The following is a 10,030-nucleotide window of genomic DNA, read 5'->3' as shown; positions in this document are numbered from 1 at the left end:
ACTGATGGCACATCCATTTAGTTGGGTGTTATGAAGCCATTAAAACAGTAGACTAGATCTATGAATATATTGTGACCTCTACTAATATCCAAGATTTTATATTAAGTTATAAGCTAAAATACATGTATGTATGTATGTATGTATGTATGTATGTATGTATGTATGTATAAGATGTATGTAACACATTTTTAAGCACATAGTTCATGTGTATAGTTTGTAGAGATAATTTCAAAACAAATATAGGAATAAAATAGGAAATGTATATAACAGGCTGTAAACCCTCTGCAAGTGACTCTGCACAAGCTAAAAACAAAACACCTCCACCTNGGAAACATTTTTAGGTGGTATGATTTGGAGTGATTTTTACCTTTTTCACTACTTTTTAATTAAAGTAATTTTNAAATATTCTTACAAACACTTGGCTTCCAAAATATTAGTCAGCCCTACTCTGAGGGTTTCTGACTTTACTCAGGACAAACTTNTATTCATTTGCTATATTGCTCACACGATTAACACTTGAGTTTTTCATAGAGTTTAAGGCATGGGAAGTGAAGGAGCCATCCTGGTTACAGCCTCTTGCACATGTTACCCTGGGATACACTTCTCAGCCAGGTTTCCCAGAAGGGACTGCTTCCTCTCAGGTGGGAGACCTTTCCTCCTCCTTGCTAGGCCTGCAGACCACTTAAAAATGGAGAAAATCTAACAGAGGATACCTTTCAACTGGTGCAGAGATACAGAAACTGGTGTATCCCGACAACAAAATTCTACTCAGCAATAAAAAACTAAGGAACCATATATGCAACAACTTGGATAAATCTTAAATGTATTTTGCTAAGTAGAAGAAGCCAGACTCAAANGGCTGCTTACTGTTATATTTCATTTGTGTTGTTTTCTGGAAAGGNTGAAGCAATAAGGCAGAAAAAGCAGTAGACACCAAGTATTGGCACAANGGATTTCTTTTTAATAATAGGAACTTTCTCTGTTATTTATAGTTACAATGTGTATGTGTTTGTTAAAACTCAGAAAATTATGCACCAAAAGAATGGATTTTAATGTGTGAATTTTTTACAATAAAAGTAATTTTTGATGAAATAGAGATTTGGAAAGAGAATCATTTCATTAACTAGTGCAAGTATTGTGTGGTCTCTAATTGCTGCTGAAAACCCAAAGCTACTGTATTTCTCGTTTGCTTCTCATAGGTGAGTCCAAGCCACTAAATTACAATCTCTTTATTAGTTACTTTTCTATTGTTGTGGTAAACACCATAAGCCAGGTTACCTGGAGAAGGCACTGTTTTGGCTCCCAGCTCTAGAAAGATACGAATCCCTTGCCATTATGGCAGGGCTCGTGACAGCAGGCAGGCAGGTTTGGCACTGAAGAAGTAGCTGAGATCTCACATCCTACTTCCTGAACAGGAAGCAAAGAGGCACACTTTGGATGGGGTGAGTCTTTTTGAAACCTCAAAGCCCACCTCCCATTGAAGTACATCCTCCAATAAAGCCATGCCTCATAATCCTTTCCAAATAGGTTCATCAGCTAGGGAGAAAGTATTCAAACATAGGAGGTATGGCGGCTAATCTCATTCAAACTACCAATCCCTACAGCTGAAGGTAACTCAGGAATAATATACTTGTTGAACGTGCATGAGCTCCTAGGTTCAATCGCCACTACTGCCTAAAATTTAAAATTTAGAACTCTGATCCAGGGAAGTAGTGTGTGGACTCAGGACCAGACAGCAGGAAGCTTGAACTATGTGGTGAGTTACAAGCCAGCCTATGCTACAAATTAGAACTTTTCTCAGTTTTGCCATTAAAAGACTAGGAGCTATGTTTGTTGCCCCAAGAACTAATACCCTTTGTGTATAATATTTATTTTAGTAAAACAGTCACTGGATAGTACCAACCCCTTATCTACTGCATTTTGACTTTGTTTTTCTTCTGTATATCCTGAACCATTGCCATTTACTACCAACATTAATATATGCCTCCATAGTTTATGGACTGTACTTTGGAGCCATTATTATATAAGGTAAAGCTTACTTAAGCATGAGTAGTGTAACTAGCGGGTAGCTGAGATGGCTACTAAGTGAATAGCTGGTGGGTAGTATATATAATAATGTGGATATCCTGGACAAAGGATTAATTCATATCCCTTGTGTGATGTGGGCAGAATGGCATGGATTCTACTCAGTAGAACGTCATGAGATCTCATCACAGTATCCAGACGAGAATATAGTTTAAATATATGAGTCACTTATTTTCAGGATTTTCCGTCTAATATTTTTGGACTTTGTTGACTGCTGATAACTGCAACCACAAAAACTGAAACTACCAAGAAGGGAGAAGTGTATTAAGCCAACCCTTTTGTTTCCATAACAACAAATACCTGAGATAAACTGTTTAAATAAAGATTTATTGATCCTCCCAATTTAGTTTTTATTCCATGGTTGGCTGCTTCCATTGCTTTTGGACCCTGGGTAAGGCAGATGATGGGCTTCAGGTGGTGGAACAAAGCTATTCACTTTGTAGTGGACAGGAAGCAGACAGAGTGCTCACTCAGGCATACCTCCTCCTCTAGCGTTTGTTCGACCCAAGCTCTTTACATTGTTGATGGTGCCATATTTAAAGTTGGCCCTCCTCTTAGTTGTTTGGCATAGTAATTGTCTCTGGAAATACTCTCATGGGAAACATCTCAAATGTGGGCTTTAATAAACTCATAGAAGCGTCCTTTTGGATGCAAGAGGGAGCCTCGTGCTTTTGATACTTGTGTAGCAGTCAAAGGAAACTTTTCAGGGTTGCTCCTTATCTTTCCCTCTTGTTTCAGAGAATAGGTAGCCTGAGCATTTCTGCAGATCGTCCTGTCTCTGCTTCCCAAGTTGTAGAGAGACATCTGTATTGCTGCGGCCATAGGTTCTAGGGGTCCTGGTGCAGGTATCAGGCTTGCAGTGCATTTTTAATCTTCCCAGTTGCTATGAATATGTCTTTATTTACCTGGCAACAAAACTCTTAGCAGAGACCTTACAAGCAATTAGAAGTAAATCAGGTTTTCACAACACTAGAGAAAAAAAAATTCCGAACAATAGTCAACAAAGCTATCTTTTAGAAGTGGAGAGATAAAGATGGTCTCAGACAGTGGCTAAACTAATATATGCCCACTGCATCTGCCCTACAAGACAAGCTTCAAATTGAGAGATACTAATGTGTAAGAAGAAAACATGGGAAGGAATAAAGCTCTGGTAGGAGTGAATATCCAAATTGCAAAGGCGCTACTATTATGAGCATGGTGCATAAAGCAGTCCTATTTTTAAGATGAATAAAAAGCCAACAAACTAAAGTAATAATTACAGTACTATATTAAGAGATAGATAACAAAGTTATAAAGTGGAATATGGATTAAAATGTGGGAAGGACTGCAGTGTTCACTGTGGCACCTTTCACAGGAGCTAAGAGAAGAAATCAAGTGAGGTAGATACTAATTGATGGATAGATAAAATATTGTAAAGGCTGATGAGATGCTTCAGTGGATACAGGATAAATACTGAAGGCTTGACTTTAATTCCTAGGACCCATGACAAAAGGAGAGAAATGACTCCCACATGTCTCCAGTCTTTACACACAAACCATGTGATATTTGTTGTACATGTATAAACTTTATCAAAGCAAGAAACGTCTCTTATTGTTTGTAAAATTCTGTAAGCAGCTATTACTGTTCTTCATGTGGGGGAAACTTTATGCCTGAATTATTTTAATTCCAAACAGAATGAAAATCAGTTAGTTGCACACTTAATTATGCTGAGACTGGGAGTTTCATATCTTCCTCTTTAACTAGAAACTCCTGTGAGGTAGAAACAAATATCAAACATGGTCAGTTGTATGTTCGCATTGGAAGAAACTGTCAGGTGTGTCATTCTGCTTGGAGCTGTGGGACCCCAAATCCTTTGGAAATAAAAACGTTGAGAGAATTGCCAACAAAAACACTACTTCTTAAGGCTGAAGGAAACTGATACTGTTGGGAGACTAGGAGTCTAGGAGGCATGAAAGAGCACCAGAAGGACAAGTATGTGGGCAACTGTAAGTGATGTTTCTTCTTCTATTTAAAGGAACTATAGCAGTGACTCTGGAGTTACGTGTAGAAATGAATTCGACACTGAACAAGAGCAGATAATGGGACTTTTATTGTTTTTGATTTATGAAATGGGGAGGTATGAATTTAAGATGAACTGAAGTTAAGAATCATAATTTCTATATCAGGGTTTCTCAACATAATCACTATTAACTGTGGTGGAGGATAATTCTTTGTTCTTTATGTCTGTTCTCTGAGTAGTTAGAAGTGTCCCTAACCTCTTTTTAGTAGATGCCAGTAGTACCGCCCCATAATAGTATAAAAAGTAGCTATAGCTATTGCCAGAAGCCATATGGGGGTGGCAAAATCAACCATGTCTGAGACCCAATGATCTAAAACAGTATTTCTCAACCTGTGGGTCATAGTCCTTTTGGGGGTTAAAGGACTCTTTTATAGGAGTCACCTAAAACCATTGGGAAACACAGATATTTACATTATGATTCATAACAGTAGCAAAATTAAAGTTATGAAGTAGCAACGAAAACAATTTTATGATGGGGGGGGGAGGGACACATGACCACAACATGAGGAACTGTCTTAGGGGTTGCAGCATTAGGAACATTGAGAACCACTGGTCTAGAATAACCACTAAAATTATTAAAACACAGTATAAACAATTTTAAAGGACAAATTTGTAGTAATTAAAAATGAAAAACTTAACCCCAAATGACATAGGATGGTGGGATAAGAAGAACAAAGGAATTAGGGACAAAATACCCTAATTTAAGCCCTGGAAATGTGAAGGTGCTGGAGGAGAATGGGTAAAATACTTGAAGATACAGAAATAGGCAAGGGTTTTGTAGAAAGGATGCCAAGAGCATGGGAAATAAGCCCAAGAATTGACATATGGGACTACATGAAATTAAAAAGCTTCTCTACAGCCAAGAAGACAATTCCCAAAGGGAAGACAGAGCTCCCAGAATGGAAAAGGACCTTTGCCAACCACACATCAGGTAGAATTATTGTCTGGAATATGTAAAAAACTGTAAAAATCAAACACTGAAGAAAACAAATCATTCTATCAATACATGGGCCAATTAACTAAGTGGACAGTTCTCCAAAGAAGAGTACAATGGCCAGTGCAATCATAAAGAAGTAGTCAATGTCTTCAACCATCAGGGAAATGAAATTTAAATCTTCATTGAGATTCTCATTACGGTCAGAATGGTTATCATCAAGTAAAAATGTAACAACAGATGCTGGGGGCAGGGGAGGGATATAGGGAAAAGAGCCCTTAGACACTGCTTGTGAGGATGTAAGCTTATGCAGTCATGAGGTATGGACACCTCTTAAAAACTAAAAATAGAATGGCCATATGACCCAACTGTATTATTCTTGGAGCTATACCCAAGGACTCTTAAGTCAATTTACAAGAGAGATGCTTCCATGTCTCTGTTTATTAATGCACCATTCCTAATAAGCAGCAAATGGAACAGGTCTAGATGGTCATAGACAGATGAGTACATAAAGAAAATGTGATGCAGTATACACTGTGTATGTGTATGTGCATATGTGTAGTTATGTGTGTGTGTCTGTGGGATGCAAATACAAGGTGGGTCATGAGAGGGACTGAAGAGATCTTAAAGAGAGGAAGAAAGGGGAATGAAATGAAAAGAAGGCACATAAAAGCATAAGGGCGAATTAGGGCAGGGGAAGGAAGTAAACCATTAGGACAGACAAGAGCCATAGTGGAAGGCAAATGGGAAGGGCATGAATTTGAACATGGTACAATGACACATCTGTATGAAGGAAGATACCACGATGAAACTCAATACTTTGTGATCGAATGTTCAACATTAATTTTAAAGTTGCAAACGATACTTTATGAATAGTGTTTATCTGTTCTGCTTACCTCGGAATTACAGACCAGGTTTCCATACTGGAACCCTGGTTTCTTGTCTTCAAAACCAGTGTTCAACAGGTAAGGGAATAGACTCACTGTTTACTTGGTTTCTAAAGGTTTTACACTGATTCCCAGAATTCTGATGATGTGATTTCTGACAGATTTGTGTTAGATTCGTTCCTTGTTTATTTCTTTCAATGTTTCCATGGAATTGGTTATTTAGAGCTATCTCTTCTGCCATTTTGCTCACATCTGAAGGATTCCTCCTTGATATTTCTTGATTAGCTAAGTGATAGGTAACATGTTTTTGAGGTCTGTTTTTTTTTTGTCTGCAAATATTTTTATTTCACACTCATTTTGAAAGATAATTTTCATAGGTAGATGTTAACATTGTATTTCTCCGGGCTCTAAATATATTGCCCCTTACTCTTGTAGCTTGTGTTGTTTTCCATGAAAAAATGTTCTGCAGTGCTTAGCTGTGTTCTTCTGTTAGTAATGTGTCTCTTGATGTAATGTGATCCCTGGATGCTTTTATGTTTTTTCCATTTATCCCTGGTTTTAAGCAGTTAAAAATATGTCCTGATGTAGTTTTCTTCATATTTCCTGTACTTGCGATTCATTGAGCTTTTGAGATTTATAAATGTGTCATCATATGGTTTCTGTGATTATTTCCGCCAACGTTTTTCTGTTCTCACATTGAACTCTATATTAGTCTGCTTTAGGTTGTCTTACAGAGCTAAATGATGCTTCGTGAATTTTTTTTTACCCTGTTTTCTTCTGTATTTCAGTAAGGATGTTTCTATTGCTGTCTTCAAATGTGCTAATCTTTCTGCTGCAATATGCAATCTAGTATTATTCATATGTAGGGGTAATTTTCATCTCTCATTTTTTAAAAAAAAAATTTCCTTGGGTCTTCAACATTTCTTATCATGTTCACATGTTTCTCTACCTTTTTGGAAAACAAGGAAAAGTTGTATGTTTTAATGTTTATGGCTAGTAATTGTCTCATTGGCTTCTTTTGTGTCTTTTAATTTATTCACTTTTATCTTTGTCATGGTTGTATTTTCACACTCTCTTTAACGTCTCCTCATTTTACTGGATAGCAGCCATTGTGTCATTTCATTGGCGAATGATGAATTTTTAAAATTTGTTTAATTTTTAAAAGCTTTTCCCTGGGATATTATTAAATTAATTTGATTTTGTGTTATTCTTCTGAGGCTTGCTTTTAAACTTTGTTTGGTTCTAGTCTAGAGCTGGGCTTTGTTTTGTTTTGTTTTCTCCACTACTGAGCTAATATGTTTGCGGGCACTGAAACCTAAAGTTTAGAATGATGGAAATTTCTACTGTGGCTGGGAGAACTACAAAGGATTCATTAGCTCAAGAGAGGGCTAAAAGTTGTTCTTTCTATTTTTTTTTCTTTCCAACCCTACCATCTCCCAGCTTAGGTAGTTCCGTGGCTGGTTAAACAAAAATCCCAGAGCCAGCTGTGAGATACCTTTTCATGTAGTGTTGTCCCTGAAAACAATACTAGCTCTTGCCATTTTTCTTGGTAGCCCTTATAGCTAGTTAATAGACCCCCTATTAATGAAGATATTCCTAGACAGGTTGGTTGCTTGGTTGCTAGATATAAAGAAATCAAGTTGGAACTATACTGGAAATTTCCTCCTAACTTTACAGTGCCCTAAGGTATCATGCAGGCTGCTGGGGATAAACGACATGACTTGTCTTCACTATGAACCTTAGAAACTTACAATCATCTTGTCAGGCACCGTGTGCCTAACAGTGCAACAGAGGCACAACTGTTGTGTAGGTAACCAACAGCTCTTAGACTGGAGTTGAGACCAGCTGCATAGGAAATGATTCGTGCTTGGTACTATTATAAATAGAACTTGGTAAGTTCTATTTAAAATTCATGGATGAGGAGGCCCTAGGCCCTAGGAAGTGAACTTACTACTATTGTCTAGCTAAATTTGCATGGCCCAAACTACTTTCTCTGAATTTCTACTGTGGCTGGGAGAACTACAAAGGATTCATTAGCTCAAGAGAGGGCTAAAAGTTGTTCTTTCTATTTTGCATGGCCCAAACTACTTTCTCTGAATTTCTACTGTGGCTGGGAGAACTACAAAGGATTCATTAGCTCAAGAGAGGGCTAAAAGTTGTTCTTTCTATTTTTTTTTCTTTCCAACCCTACCATCTCTAGTTTTCAAGAGTTGTCACTCATGCTGGGGTGGGCTGTCAGTGATTCACATGACTATGAGTCATTTCTACTCCTGTAAGTAACCTCTCTCCCACATTCCTGTAAGTAGCCACACTAACACTCATTGGCTCACCAAGCTGGACTTCAGTGGTATCCTTACTTAGGTTTATAGATGTTTGTTCATGTCTCCCTAAGAATAGTGTCACACAAAATGAAATGTGTGTAAGATATGAGAAAGGAGATAAAAATAATCNGAATGAATTATGTACTATATATGAAATTGTTGAACAAATATAATTAATAAAAGGTAGATAACATAAAATAATCAATACTCAGCTAAAGAATAAGGAAATCCTCTCTAGATGCCCCAAAGATTTAAATATTTTCCCTCCCTCTTCCCCCATCCCCCTGTCTTTTGCTTTCTCCTTTTCTCCTTCCCTCTTCATTTCTTCCTCATCTCCCTCTGTGCCTCTAGCCTCTTGTTTTATTTCTCTTATTCTTTCTTCCCACCCACTTCCTCTTCCTCCTCTTCTTCCTCCTCCTCTTTATTTCCCACTACCTCCATTTCTCCTCATTACCTTTTTGTTTCTCTCATTTCCAGTACTATGTCTTTCAAATTCTAGGCATCGTGATAGCCTTCAATCTTATGTATCGCCAATTCAGGGATATTATCAGGCAGGCAGTTACGAAAAAAATCAAGAGCTCCCCGTTTTTTGTTGTTTTCTTTCTATTGGAGATAATTAATATCCCTGTACTGCCCACTCAATAAAGAAAACAAATATTTTGTATTTTTTGTCTTGTTTATAATTGTTTTAGATGGATAGAAAAATCTGACTAACATCTCACCATGTGATCTTTTGTCTGTTTTGGTTTTGATTTTGATACACATTATACTTACTATTGTCTCTTTACTCCCATCCATTAAACTAGGAGAGGATTTTTTTTTTTTTTTTTGGATTTGTTTTACTGGGAGGAGGAAACAAAGAAGACGAAGCAAGAAGAAGGGGTAATAATGACGTGTCCATAGCACTGTGGACTGAGTGACCTCTTGTGGTCAGTGAATAGCAAGAGAGCCAGACATTTCAAGAAGCACTTATGAAAGGCTCTGTCTGAAACTGAGCATAAGCAGTTAGACTGACATCCCAACATTGGAAGCCTTGTCATAAGCCCCTTCTTTTCCCTTTTCATGCAGTCCCAAACAAGTGTGAGACCCAAAATACTGAGCATTTCAAAGCACGCAAACATTGTCTATTTGGTACTGCAGGTGACGTCAGTGCTGATGCTTTTCAGAGCAGTTTGGCAGGCAGCAGAAGACAAATGAGAGCCACAAGATAAATAAAGGTGAGGGTAAATGCTAAGTAATAAGTGCAGCTGATTAATTAAATTGTAGTCATGCATGAGGTCCTCTTGTGCTATGTTTTCCCTATAGACATTTTTTAAAATCACATGCATCCACATTTATACACAATAGCATAGAAAAATGCACCGTAGTTTCTTTTGATCTCAGGCCAACTGTGATCTGCAAATATTACATGGAAAATTCCAGAAATAAACAATTCGTAAGTTATAAACAACATGCCATGCTATGTAGCAAAGTAAAATCTTGTATAGTCCTGATCCATCCTGCTTGTGATGTGAGTCCAGTGTATCCTGTGTATTTGTCACCTACTCTTAACCACTGAGGTAGCCATATTAGTTATCAGATAAACTGTCATTGTCATAGTATCAATTGAATTAACCAATCTTTTAATTAATAGTGGCCTCCAAGCACAAGATCAGAGACCTTGCCAAATCAAATGTACCAAAATGAGCTGCAAAATGATTACTTCAAGTTAAAAGGCAAAACCTGTGGCTGGAGAAGTCGCTTA

This window comes from Mus caroli, chromosome X (genome assembly GCF_900094665.2).
Source record: "Mus caroli chromosome X, CAROLI_EIJ_v1.1, whole genome shotgun sequence".
Lineage (NCBI taxonomy): Eukaryota > Metazoa > Chordata > Mammalia > Rodentia > Muridae > Mus > Mus caroli.
The sequence above is the reverse complement of the archived record's forward strand: the minus strand, read 5'-3'. Positions refer to the sequence as shown.